We start from the raw sequence: 15,868 nt of genomic DNA, 5'->3' as shown, positions 1-15,868 counted from the left end.
ATAAAGGGAAACTCGATACAGATACGAATTCTATGGATATACTCATAATGTTGTTGGAGACCTTGAAAAATCAATGTGCAATGTGAGCTCTCTTGGTTAGGCAAAATATTAATATTTCGATGTTAACGTTGAGATTTATTTGTATTATCTTCTTCTTCAGCGATGTATTTATTATATTGAAGGAAAAAATATTCAAAAAGTTATTACAATAAGACCATTTTACTTTTCGTGTTTTTCTTCACCATTTGTCTTTTGGCCACACTGCTTCAAGTACAAGAGCAGTCTTTCACCTATGCCATGGAGTATTCTTCTTGCTTTATTTGCGTACATACGTTATTCCGTGTCTTGACTTGACTCGCCTTGAAACCTATTTTAGTAAAGTCTTCATCAATTTTCGCGCACGTATTCTTGTAATGCTTCTTCTTACATAGTTATAGTTCTTATTAGACGATCTTAAACGCCACTCCATGGATTTATTTTCACATGGCAGAACACATCTTAATTTCTACGGCCTGCACGCTAATAATTTTAATTTATTATTTGGGGGTGAAAAGGTAAGAACCATTTGTTTCCAACACCAGGTGCATTTGTACATCAAATAAGATACCGAATTCAATAATTCCCAAAGTTCCAAAGTAGTCCGGGAACCGCTCCACTTGGCGTAAACTGTGGAAACTTTCCCCCGCCGAGTTGGCGAAGGTTGTGACTCGTGACCACTCGGAGGTGAACCGGGATAACTTTGAGCAAAACAAATGGCATCTTCGGTGGCGAGTCTGATTCTAAAGTTCACTCAGACTCACCTAGCTTGTCTGGGTAAATTGAATTGTGACACGATTAGTTACCAGAGATTGGAGATTTGTGGAGTAATCGTGATTGCAAGAGATTTAGTCTAACTCCGCTGATCACTTTCTTCACTGTGCTAAAATATTATGCTTTCATTTTTGTTATGTATTTTAATTTGTAGAAAACCATTTTAATTTAAAGTTTTCTTTTATATTTTCAAATAGCTGTATCCCGCCACTGTGCTGTATTGCTGTGGTTCAATGTGTCTGTGCAGATAGAGAAAAATTGCGCGTGTTGCTTTTACGTCCAACAGATTGCGATTTTTGTCATAAAGCATATTTTTTCACATATCTCAGACAATATACAATAATTTCACATATACAATATAGGTATATAAAAACACACACGTATTCGAATACAACGTTTTGTTAAAATTTCCAAGCAATCATTTTTAACAAACGAACATTTACATTTGTATTTACTTACTGGCCGAAGATGTCAGTATGTATTTTTAGTGGCCGCGTTGTGCCAAAACCTCCAAAATCACAAGACCGGGACATTGAATCAAATCAGCCTCCTAACTTGTATGGCAACCTCCAAAAATTTTTTTTTATTATTTAAAAAGTAAAAGTTTTAAGATGTTTTAATAAATAATAATAAATATTTTTTTGTAAGATCCCATACAAGTTAGTAGGCTACTTTAAATGAGTGGTCATATGATATAAGAGGTTTTGGTTGTGCCAGCACTTTTACTTATTCAGCAGGATTGGTTTTTAGGATAAAACTTTCCATGAGGGTTTTTGAGTTGTTTTAACGTATAACGAGTATCGAAATTTGCATTGATGATTAGATAAACCCCATTTCTTAATCACGAATACTTGACTTTTTGCTATTGCGTAGGTATGGTTAAATCGGTCTGTAACCTGCTTAAGTCTGCCTAAACCATGCAAATATTCACATACCAAAAACGGACTGTGTTTAAAAAATACAAATACATTAATTGTTTGGAGAGAAAAAAATATCGTTTCCCTAAATGGCTATTGGTTTAGTCCCCAGTTTCTTCTCGCAGAGTTTTTCTTTCTCATTTCAGTTTTCTTTAAAGTATTTTTTTTAATCGATCTCTTTCTTTAATAGTTTAAGTGATGTCATGAGAAAATAATATATTTTGAACAAAGGTAAATGTAGTTTAGTTTACAAACCAAAATCCCTTTTGTAACTAACTTTAAGAACATCTTATAATACCTTAAACATGGCCAAGAAAATGGGTGAAAGTCAAAAAATGTTTTTTCGCACGTCATCTGGCTTTAAATCCGCGACATCTGAACCCAGAGCAAAGGTGCTTCGTTTATAAAAGTAGTCAATGTTAAATAAGATAGGTACCTACTTACGTGTATTTCATTTTTTTCAAAACTCAAACGTTCCACAGATTTTTAAGTTGTGGGATATGCCTTCCGAAGGCAATCTTAGATTTTGCATATAAATGAGATTCAGTCGCAGCTCAATTATTATTCAATCTTCGCTGTAACTTGTGCACTGCACAGAGCTGGGATCGCCAGCAGGCAGTGTCTTCTTGCACCTGACCACTGGCAGTGGAGCGGTACCTACTGCGCCGTGGGGCAGGAGGGAATTAAGTCACTTAGGGGTGGACTGAGTGTTGAAACACAGCGAAAATCTATCGTTTTATTGATTTGAATAATACTCGTCTGTCTTTCGTTCCTCCTATCAACCATTTTACAAACCCCAAATTTTTGATTAAGTTTCACCAGCTTCAAAAGTAGAAAAATATGAATTTATTATGTGGAATTGGAATTTTGGTGAGAACCCTTAAGATGTACTAATGGGTGGAAGAAGAAATCGGAGATATCCCGGGAGGACATTTTATAATACAATAAATCAAGGTAATAAAGGTATTTGAGTCATGTGCTATGTGTACCAAAAGTGTAAGTGTGTGTGTTACGATGAATGAATGAATGGCATAAATAAATATGATAATATGAAGCAATGAGTGAGCAAGAAATTTTTTTTTTTAGCATTGCATCTTCTCTGCCCACCCTTTCGGAATTATATGTGATTGTTACGACAATAACTATAACTTTTATAATAATATATATATATATATATATAGAATATGTCTATATATATATATATATATATATATATATATATATATATATATATATATATATATATATATATATATATATATATTTATCCCCTCTCGTACTATGTTGATCTCGCGCGACGGTACGCCAGGTATATGTTGATCCGTTTGCATTTGTTGATCCACCCCGGATATGTTGATCCACTACCCAAGCTGGCATACATATGTAAATCCGTACAGATCAACTTGTGTCATCGAGATTTTGCTGTAAGCCACGCCCATTTTTCGGTCGCATATACATTTTACACGATTTATTTTGTTGATCTATATATTTCTGTCAAACTTGACGGCTTGCATGCGTTGTAAATTGAAAACCGCCGATTCCGCGCGCGTCGTGGTACTTTTTAGATTCTGTTAGAACATCCATATTCTATGAAAATGACTTTGTACTTAAAGAGGATAGACTGCCTCACGCATATTTATATGGAAATGGAACTTTCGCAAACGTCAAATCCATGCTTAAAAAATCTTTTGAACTTGATTAAACAAAATGTAACTTTAATGCATCATTTACTACGTTTCGTGACTTAGCAGGGGTGCCCGGGTTCATGGGGTGAGATTTGTCTAAGTCATTTTATAAGAGAGATTTTGAACATTGATTGAATAAAATTTTATTTAAATGTATCTTTTACCATCTCTCCCGACGTAAGTTTCTTGTAATGATTAAGTTGAAACAAAGCGTAATATCCATAATATGTGCCTATTAAAATTGCGGTGATTAGATTGGTGAGAATTTAATTTTTCAAATTTTAAATTGAAATTGCTGTTTGCTGTTGAAATTGAAAATTTATTCCAATTTGTTTTTTACTAAACATGGCTAAAGTCATTTCAAGCACCGATTCCAACCAACGATGTTTTAGTATATGTTCGTCAATCAACAGGAGCCATAATGTCTGTAGGTACATCAGAGCCCTCGAGAATTATTACAATTATGTGTACCGCCGCCCCGGGAGCCATTTATTAGATAACCAATACCCCTACCATTACTCACCGCCAACGATTTAGCGAGATGGTTGTTTATTTTTTGTATTTTTTTACATCGTCTCCACACAGGAGGCCCTAAGGAAAATCGTAACCCTCAAGGCCTAAGTCATCTTTGTGAATGCTGTGTTGGGGGTATTTTGAAAGAAAGGAAGGACAGTTAGTTCTGGGAAGTAAATAGGTTTGATGGGTGGGTAGTAATCTGGGGTTCAGTGTGTTCGAGTGATATACATAAGAATCTAAGTCTCCTACTGCGTTGCAAGGCGATGCGTTGAAAGAGGACTAATCGATCCGGCCCACCACGCAGTTATTAGGCAGGCGCATCCGCCGCCAAGCCCCTCACATACCTCACCCCATAAACTCGGGCACACCTGATAAGTCACCAAACATATCAAACAACTTGGGGAGACCTATGGCAGAAGTGTGGGTTATCAAATAAATGGTTCCCGGGGCGGCGGTACACATACCCTCCTCCCAAATTGTGATAAACTTCTACTTTCAAATGTAAAACATAATTTATAACGTACCTAAATGACGGCCTCCGTTATCGAGGGGTAAGGCTATCGACTAGCAATCCGAAGGTCGCGGGCTCAAATAAATTTTACTAAAATTAATTTGTACTATTTTACAATTAGTGTTTGGTAACCAGATCTGAATAGCCAGGTACTTTCCCACCTTCCTCTACGTCATCTCCTTCGAGGTCCACAATACCTTCAGTCTCACAACAACCCCAATTGGGGATGCCATAGTCTCACTGGCTCCAGACGGGAGCAGTTGGGACTCTGGTGTGGTATTCAAAAAATTTTTTTTAAGATCCACACATCTTCGGATCTACCGGATCTGCCCTGATGATGGACACTGCAACGCTGTCCGAAACGTCGGCTAAAGAAGGAGTTAGCGCAACACGGCATAACACCCCAAAAACAAACAACAAAAATGCTTTTGGCCGTGAGAATCTAAAAACTTACCAGACCTAAACTTCGTTGTTAAGATAATGCAGCTGCGTGGCCGCCCGCGGATATATCCCGGCCGGCGTTCTTTTGTTATAACAACACCCTGATTAGAATACATTTAATTGTTTTGTCTTTGATTTTATAAATATTTTTAATAAATTAAAAACGGCTATGGAATTCCACGTTTTGCCACCGCGTTTCCGTTTACTATTGATTACTTAACACGGCTAAATATTTCAAAACGACTTATTAACGATTCCAGAATGTACTTTATTTATTACTGTTTTAAAAATGTATCTGTTTCTTTAAACAATTTTTTTTTTATAAACTGCCTATAAACTACGTTTTATTACTTATCCACTGGAGCGATCTCTGTCATATTTTAGACCGGTCGGTGGCCGAGTTGACATCGCGTTTGGGTCCCACCCAGGCGCGGCGTAGTGTGTTCAATTCCTGGGCTGGCTAAGTCCTCCATCACAACACAAGCAACATTTTCAGCTGACTGTGGTGGTAGTAGGAGATTTTCAAATATTGCCAGGTTATTCAAAACCCGGGAATGTATGTCTTTCTTTTAATAAAGTAGTTTATATTGTTTCCGTTTTAATGTTTTCGGGGGATAATTATACCAGTACAACTCAATTACTGTCAAACTTGTTGTGAAATCAGATATGAGCGCATCAGCAGTATGCTGCCTGCTCATTACATAATAATAATAATAATAATAATTGACCCCGTACTACAAATAAACCCAAGTTTTTTTTAAGTTTCTGTGAGTACAGCTCCCAAGTCTTGCTCAAGTGCATGTCCGTCCGTAACACTTAGTCAATGTACTTATTTGTTCGTTGTCCTCTTTCCTAATGTGAAGTTTATATTTTGATTTTAATTAATATATTTACACGTTGTTTGGGGTAAAGTTTTATCTCATTCATAAAAAAAACTTTTTCTTCTTCTGTTTTTATCGAGATTAAAGCAAACTATGATATTAAAATATATTTGTTTTTCTTTTTTTATTACATCAAGTAGTTACGGTTCGTGATTAAACAGATTTTCTTGAGGATATATAGTGTATTACGTTAAAAATAATTGAAATTTTGAAGAGTAAGTTTAAACTAATTATAAAAACTGCTTTTCGTCATCGAAGTTATTGAAATTGGACAACTATGTGCCTAAATTCTACATTTCAATCAACATTCCGTTAATGCTGCAATGACCCCGGGGTCGGGGTCATTGCAGCATTTCACTCAATTGGTTTATGAGTATATAGCTTAATTTATATGAGATTGAAAAAAAATCGTATACGAATTTGGTGGGCAGTTAAATTGTCTGACGTTGATTATAAGTATTTTTATCGTAAACTTTATATGCAAGACGTAGAAAATGTTAAAGTCAAATTGGTTCAATTGGCTTTGGTCTCCTCTACCGATGAAGCAAGTGATTTCATTGTATAATATTCATTGGGCCTCTGTGAAAAATTCTTCACATAAAATATAATCGAAAAAATTGATTAAATATAATTGCATTTGTAACCACCTTGTGGTGTTTTTTCACTGAAAGATGCCGACTTCCGGTCATATTGTTTAAATAATATTAAATGTGAGATAATTCTTTTAAATAAGAAGATTTAATTTTATTTAGAGAACTTTAAAATATAACGATTTCCGGTAAGATGTGACAATAATTTATACAGAATATTAATATTTAAAAAATAATGTTTATTCGATTTGAATGATTTATGCCAATCATTGGGACTTTCTTTTCAAGAGTTATGTGATTATAAAGTTTACGATTTTTTTTAAATCCTAATAAAAAGTGATAATCGATAAAAATTGGGTGAATTCATTGGTTATAACTTATAATATAGATCATTTTGTATGTCTCCATATTCAAATTCGGAGGTATGACTTTTTTATGTGACACATCTCACTAGAGCGCCCCTGTCTTTACACGTTAAATACAGAGAAACTATGTCGCCACCTAGTTGGGCAGCGTTATGGGGCGGGTTAAGGTAGGGTCTGTAGGAATGAATTTATTAATGCGGGTCTTAAAGAGGCCCGGATTATATGGAGGAGGAAAAACAGATGCCGATAGCTCGTTCCACATGCGAGCCGACTTACGATAAAACGAGTTGGAGAAACGACCCGTTCATATATAAACAGGCTCTAATAAAATACCCCTAGAATAGACACAGCATACGCACATTTCGTCATACATGATTTTACCGCACATATGCCTCAGGGATCTCATTTCTACAGTATTCAGTCTACTTTCAGCCTTCTTCTGCCAGTTTCATGCTCATTTCCATATATTAGGGTAGGTACCAGCACTCCATTGTGGACTTGCCGGATCGAAAGAGACTGGTTGAGGGATACCTTTTGGCCATAAAAATCTAAAATGGCGGCAAAAGGAATAATGTTATATGGTATATTTTGAACTTCTTGCCACCTCTCCTGATTACGCTTCGTGACTTTGTAGGGGTGGCCGGGTTCTTGATTATAATGGGTAATTATTTAAAATGGGTAATCAATGGATGATTGAACGCGGTTAGAGATAGCAAAAAACTGTCCAAAGAAGCGAAACTCCACGATGGAGTGCTGGTACCTACCCTAATATATGGAAATGAGCATGAAACTGGCAGAAGAAGGCTGAAAGTAGACTGAATACTGTAGAAATGAGATCCCTGAGGCATATGTGCGGTAAAATCATGTATGACGAAATGTGCGTATGCTGTGTCTATTCTAGGGGTATTTTATTAGAGCCTGTTTATATATGAAACGACCCGTTCTCATAAAGACAACATCAACTTTATTGTGAACGTGCGTTCCGCTCGTGACCGCCGAGTATCACGCACGTGCACCGGGGATCAATGCTGCTAGCTCCTTTTAACAGGCTCTAATAAAATACCTGTAGAATAGATTTCGTCATACATGATTTTACCGCACATATGCCTCAGGGATCTCATTTCTACAGTATTCTGTCTACTTTCAGCCTTCTTCTGCCAATTCCATGCCTCATTTCCATATATTAGGGTAGGTACCAGCACTCCATTGTGGACTGCTAGCTTCTCTTCTTTGGACAGTTTTTAGTTAGCTCCAACCGCGTCCAATCACCCATTAATTACCCATTATAACCAAGAACCCGGCCTACCCTACTAAGTCACGAAGCGTAATCAGGAGAGATGGTAAAAGATACAGGTTCAAAGTTTCCTACGTAACATTATTCCTTTTGCCGCCATTTTGGATTTTTATGGTCGAAAGGTATCCCTCAACCAGTTTCTTTTTCGATCCGGCCCGCCACGCAGTAGATGGGCAAACGCATCCGCCGCCAGGACTTAGACAAACCTCACCCTATGAACTCGTGTACCCCTGCTAAGTTATGATTTTTTTATGGATTTGTTTTTGCGAAATTTTCGTTTCAATCTAAATACGCATACATTTCTTATAAACAATTCAAGCAACACACGTCATTTTGATTTGAAACGGTACCATCTCACAGTCATTTCATGCGATATTCGACTCTAGAGACTAATACTTTGGGTTCAATATCACAAAAGATTACGGAATCACATAAAACCTTGTGATGAACAGTCCACCGATTGCCCCTTGATTGGTTCATTTAGTAAAACCATATATAGGGACACAGATCAACTTTGTCTAATAACTTCTTACCTGAATCAACATACTACGGGAATAGATCAATATATATGAGATCAACATAAGTATGCCAATTTGGGTAGATCAACATAAATTATGCATCCGATTTCCATACAAAATTTGAAAATTTTATTAACAGTATATCAAATGGTTTTTCTGGCAAACTGGCAACATTGATAATTATTGTACCACTGTTGTCAGTTCATACAGATGTATTCCATAATAGCCAAGTTATTTGGTGTTAAAGGTGGATCAACTTAGTCTAACAACTTCTTACTGGATCAACATACTACGGGAAGAGGACAATATATATATATATATATATATATATATATATGTAATTATATAAAAGTTTTAACTTATTTTTTTATTCACTTCAATTTAATATTTTATTTTTTTACTTCACACAGGAAAAAAATTCCCTCTTGGCCTATTTTATCGTTGGGGCTGCTCTGTGGAGTGTATTTTGAGGAAAGAAAGGAGAGTTAGTTCTGGGAAGGAAAAAATAGGGTAGTGGGTAGGAATCTAGGGATCAGTGTCCGGGAGTGACGGACGAATGAATATATCCCTCTCAGAGTTGAGAGTTTAGTTGGAGAGGTCAACGGATCTCCCCTATACCAGCCTCTCCCGATCTGGCACGTCACGCAGCTCTTGGGCAAGAGCATCCTGAATACACTTCACCCCATGAACCCGGGAACCCCCCCCCCATGGCATAGGTGTTGGTTATCCAATAAATAGTTCCAAGGGCAGAGGTACCCAAAACTACCTCATAAATTGAACAGGTGTCAATCAGAATCATTAAAAGCGTCTCCAATACAATGTACCTTAAAAAAATATATATATAGACATATTCTATCTAAAAATAGAGAACCACATATTTATATAGTAACTTAAAAGTTAAGTTAAATATTTTTCAAAACAATAATGTGTTATTCTTAGAAGACTTTCTTCATAAAAAGTTTTAATTTTCTATATCAATCAAGAAAATTATACATATACTTTTGAGGAGGTGATCTCAATAGGTTCGGATACGAGTAACTACAGTACTTAGGGGAGATGACTCCCTACACCACCCAGTTAGATAATTTAGCAACACATGTCTAGGAGCTGGCAAGTGATGCGACAGATGGCCATGGTGCTCCACAGTACGTGATACGGGATGTAGAACTAGCCCCTGGCCTAGAAAATATTCACGCTGTTTGATCATAATGAATTTCAAACTGACATGACAGTTTAATTTGTGTTGAGTGGCAGGAAAAGGTAAAAATACTGTTTTATATTTATCTTTAATATACTCCTTTTCTCTACTCCCTATATATATAATATACATGCAATATCTTCATATACCTTTCCGAAAAAAATCTCAAAATGATAGTGAAAACCCCATCAAAATCTGTTGCTTAGTTTAGAAGAATTAAGCACACAAACAGATAGACGTGGACAGATTGATTTTAGTATAGTATTCTGTTCGTAGTATTAAGATTGGTATTTATTTTTAAGGTTTAATCGTGAGCACGGTATTGAAGATGCCTCGACTTGAAAAAAAGGGCAGTTTTTTTTTTCCAAACTCAATCATTGAAAAGTCGTGTTTTGAGTCGACCTTTCTATTTTCTTAGCGGAATCGATAAAGCAACACATTTTCCGTCTATTCCTTTTATAATTTTGACCGCACAAGATTCCCAACTACTCTCAACATTCTAGAGCCTGTGATACTATGGCATCCCCCATTGGGGGTATGTTGTGAGGTTGAAGATAGTAAGGAGGGTAAGGATAGGGATGAGAAAGGTGGGAAAGTACCTAGCTATTCAGATTTGGGAACCAAACACGGCCAAAGTCATTTCAAGCAACGCATAAATTTTGAATGGTGGTCTTACACCAGCCAAACACATAATCATAATAACACATAATCAAATAAAATTTACTTGCGCACGCCGTCATTTGAACCCGCGACCTCCAGCTTGCTAGTCAAAAGCCTCACCCCTCGACATATAATATGTTTTGTATAGAATAATGTTAAAATAGATTTTACTAACTACGTTTCAAAATCATTGAATCGTAGTTGTGTACCCTTTTTATTATTTAATTCCGCCAATTAACTTCACACATACTAGAAAGTACCTACTTGTCACCTTTTTTTCATTAAGTGTCACAGAAAGTCATGTAATTCCTATAACTAAATATATCAACTATATGTTATCGTAACAATAAATTAATATGATTATTAAAAAAATATATATTCAAAATTTTCCACAAGAAAACGGCTTCGAATGTGAACAAATGATGTAAGGCGATACAAAAGCAATCCACCGCAGATTCGCTGACCCCCGCTATAAGATGCCTGGTAGCCGTGCGGGCGGCGTCATCTGCCTTCTTCCCGCCTCCACTTATCTCGAGTTATTGCTGGACCGAATATGATGTATTGGATCCGAAAGACATTACAGCAATACTCTGCACTGACGACACCTGTTACTCTGCTAACGACTGTGTTTTTCTCCTCTATATCTTGTCCCGGGATATTTCACGATACGTTTCGAGCTAGTTTCTCGCGTTTCTTATTGCCGTGAGTACTTTACCAAAGTTGCTGAAATAACTTATTTTATTAAGAGCTGAGTCCAGAAAGAAAAGATGGAAAAGCTAGTATCACGCTTTTATTTCGTTTTTGAATAATATTTTTTTCCCGTGAGATGTTATAAATGAATTATTTTGAAGGTTCACAAAAAAATATGGTTCCCTTTTACCAAATAGTTTTGTACATAGTACGTAGTTATTTATATATTTTAAAATTTGAAAAGTATGTTTATTAAAATAAAAATTAGTTTACTGTTGGTCGTATTTAACACATTAAATATTGATAATTTTTAAAGTAGGTTATATCTTGTTAATCTATTTTAATTCTTCTTTGAACTTAACAAATTACTGTTCTTATACATATTACACTAATCGTATATATTTAAGGTGATTAAGATTTATATACTATTAGTGCAATATGTATAAGATATTGCACTAATCGTATATATTTAAACATATTATACGATTAGTGCAATATGAATAAGAACAGAATAACAAATAAGAACAAATCTTTGCTAAGATAGTTATATTATTATTATACTCGTATTTCATAATAATTATAAAAAATATATAATTTTATGATTTGTTGCCATGAATAAGCAGTAAAAATGCACGTAATGATCAAGTAACGCCAGGAGCGAGTATAGGAGGTTCTAGACCGTCTACAAAAGCTGGTTCTGGCGGTGTGTTATCAAACATTACACGGATGCTTTCATCCTCTTTTACGGCAGCATTAGCACAGAAGTTACTCGCGGGGGCTTTGTCATCCAAACAGTAGAACAGATAAAGAGGTGTTCTCGTTTGGGGGATTCAACAGATGATGTGGTTGGGTTTTTTTTTCTATCTTGTTCCCGTAAAAATTTGAAATTATACCTAGGAATAAAAAAAAATTACAATATGAAAACAAATCAAATATGTAATCACACAAAAGCGCTTTGTAATCGTACTATTATTTTTATATTTTTTTTAATAAAAAAAATACTTATTAGAAAAATGGAGTCGAGGGACAAGCGTCTGTCATTGTGTGCATGTATGCACATATATGTACCTATAGTATATTTGTAAGGATGTATGCATCTCTCTTCCTAATAATTGATTTCGATCCTCCTTGTTTTCATATAGATTCTTGTAATTAAATTGATTATTACTGTAACTAACAAATTACTACTACACAAAGAATATCGAGCTAAATGTTGTGCTCACCTATAATTAAAAACATCATTATAACCGTGTGTAAATGTAAATTACTGTAAAAATTATGTGATGTATTCTTTTGGCGAACCAATAAATAAATAAGAATAAAATTAAAATATTGGCTAATGATAATTGTCATATTCGCATGTGAGGAGCAACAACTCGGCTTTGGAGAAATTTTCCAACTATTTTGTTCTCTCCCTCCTATAAACATAATTCACTCCACTCATAACTTGAAATCACCTTTCGTACAGCATTCTTAAATAATTCTATAAACTCTGATAAGTAAAAGTAAACTAAATATTTAAGGCTAATAATAGACTATCACTGCTTAAGCATATCACAACAATCCTCCAAAATACGACACTCTTAAAAACCTTGAGCTTTGTGACGGCCACGCAGATATCACCCACAATCTAACTTTACCTTTGTGGGGCCTTTCACTAATGGTGATAGTTACCACTATGGTACCTTGTTGGCAGTATACCTACATTAACTACACCAGGCTATACCTCAGTAATACATTAACACCTTTCAAGGCGAGCGTTCCCAAAGGTCCTTTGTCCTTTTTCCACTGAAAGATACCATCGGGTCCCTAGTCCCCGGTCCCCACATACCTTTCTGGGAGCCGTACTATACTTTTCTCATACGTTCCAATCTCAGTCGCGGTGTTTCTTCATATACGAGTACACAAGGTGCATTAGGGATTACAGGCACGGATTGAGAAATGTTGCTCTATTCTCACTACTGTTCCACCGAACAAACATTATTTCGTATGAAAATACCAAATGATATTCTTTTTCATCACATTTCCTGGTAAATTAATTTTATATAATTGATAATAATTTTCAACAGTTCATGTTTAAGTTTGAATGAGTAGTTCTTTCAGTTAACTAGTAGAAACCTGGATTGATCAAGAAGGACAGAAAACCAGTAGAAAATAATCGGTTTGGCCACCTGCATTCAAGTTGTCAGAATGAAAGCAAGTATTGAATCATGCGTTCAATAATTAAATTTTATGTTAAACACATTTTTAAAGATGTATGGCTTTTAGATTTTGACTAAAGACGGGTTGTTTCTGAGAAATTTAAAATTAAAATTCATCAAATTTCAAAGTTCATTTAAAGGTCTTTTATGTTCTCATTATTATAACTTATACGTACTACGCAAATCAAAGATTGTTGTAAATGAATGACAGTGGAACATCTTTCTGTATACACGTTACTCACATGACGGTTTCTACCTTTGCTTTCTTCCTTTGTGGCTATCCCCTTTGATTAACTTTGATCTCTTTGCGTCTAGGTCTAGGTGTGGTCCACACAATACATTCTTTCTGAAACTTTCTTTCTCACCGCAGTTTCTTGATCCTATCTATCCTTCTATTACGTCATCTGAGATAAAAGCCAATTTATTATTCGACTCCTTTCTCCGAAATAGCTTTTTTTGGACAACAAAACACCTTAATTGTGTACGTGATAAGTTTTCGCAACATTAAGTGTTTTGATTATAAATATGAAAATTTTCTTGTGTATTTTATATGCTGCCTTTTTCATGTCATAATTCATTTGATGTGAAGAGTAGTAATATCAGACAGGTGTGAAAAAATTACGTTAAATGACCCGTTTTTTCATTATTATTGCGTCTAGTGTGGTTGTTTGCACAACTGCCTTTAATAATTATATCAGTATTTAAAAATCTGATCTTTGATCGTTTATCAAATCTTAATATAAAAAAGCTTAAAAAAGATGATTAATCAACATTGCGTCACCAGTAATCAAGCGATGACGAAGGTTAGTGGCATTCCCGAATGTTGGCCCTTAGATTTTGTAACTGTGTTTAATTGACATATTGGTATTTGTTTATCTATTTTGATGGTTGTTTGCAGTGTTGTTTAAAATAAAATAAAAATGCGAAGCTTGTTGAGGGGTTTATTTTGTCGATGGGGCGTGGCAAACAGTGATTTAATTCTGAAAATCACGGTTGAAATTATGAAAAAGCTGTGCTGTACTGAGTTGATCTGTGTGCTCGTGTCGCGCTCGGTCGGCTTATACGCCGCGTAGTACCTTATCGCATGGTCCATGCCGACCATTGGCAGCGGCAGTTTACGGGTGATAGTTGGACATGTTGCGTCTTGCCCTATAGTCCGAAATGAAGATGGTGTTTAGTTGTCGATAAAATAACATTCAGAATTACCTTAAATATTTAGTGACCTGATTTTTCTACTCATTTTACTCCTCAATTATTTCTCTTCACAGCGTACCTTCAAAATGGAAATGCCGTAATCCTTATAGATCCGGGCAGTTAGGATTCAAGTATATGAAAATAAAATGTACGCAATCATAGTAAAAATTAAATTCTTTTACCCTTTGTTTTATAATATGGTTTATTATTTATTATTTATAGAAGCTGGGCGTACTGTACAGGGCCCGCAGATACTTTAATAGTACACTACTGCTGATCCTGTACAAATCGCAAGTGCGCCCTACTGTCGAATTTGGCAGCCATCTCTGGTCCGGAGCCCCTAAATACCTGAAAAAAACCCTTGACTCTGTGCAAAAACGGGCGGTCCGTTTGATAGATTCCCCAATCTTAACAAACGAACTGCAATCTTTAGAGCACAGGCGTCAGGTAGGTATGCTGTCCTTGTTTTATCGGTATTACAATGGAAGATGCTCTGAGGAACTATCGTCATTGATCCCTTCGGCACCGTTGCGTAGTCGGGATACACGCCAAACGCGCGCCCAACATTTGTACACGGTTGACATTTGTCACATGAGAACGGGTCGCTTCTACGATTCGTTCTCAAGTTCAACAGCTCGGCTGTAGAACGAACTGCCGGCCTTTGTGTTTCCTCCCTCTTACAACATGGGACTCTTCAAGACCAATGTTCACTCCTTCCTCTCCACAAAAGACCCTCCACACAGTATCTCCAAAGATGACATAGGCCCTGAGGGAAATTATTTTCTTCAGGGCCTCCTGTGTGGAGTAAATATATAAAAAAAAAATTCTTTAAAATTTTTATTTTTCTATTTATTCGTACTTTATTCTCTTCGACATCGATCATACCTACAATGCTAGTTACAGAAGTGATGATTGCAGTTGTAAATAGGCGTTTTGCATTAAATAACCCACGGACGCATAACGAATGTTATTCACCATTAACCTTTAACATTATCTTCTGCATATTAGCAATCAATTTATTCATATATGCAGTGATTATCTTTCTTTATGTTTACTGTTAACGTACGTCGTTATTATCTGCTAATGGAGAAAACCATAGGCATTGAAATTAATAGACTTGCCCTAACATGAAATCTGGGTATCATTTCGATAAGTTGTAAGCAAACCAGTTAATCATATTTTTGGCACCAAGAGGGTTCGAGAATGTTTTGAATAAACTATGACATCTGTCGTACATTGACCACCGAAGAGCGCACATTGAAATAACCAGACCATGCACTGAAAAGTAAAGTTCGTTAAAGTGAGACAAATGCTTGCAACGCTGTCTATTGTGGGACTTTTTCGCAAGTTTTTTTCATCAGCGAATTTTCTACAGGATCTGAATGTTCGTTCTTATA

This window comes from Hesperophylax consimilis, chromosome 6 (assembly GCF_061612785.1).
Source record: "Hesperophylax consimilis isolate HC1 chromosome 6, BYU_Hcon_1.0, whole genome shotgun sequence".
Classification (NCBI taxonomy): Eukaryota; Metazoa; Arthropoda; class Insecta; order Trichoptera; family Limnephilidae; genus Hesperophylax; species Hesperophylax consimilis.
This window is presented reverse-complemented; position numbering follows the sequence as displayed.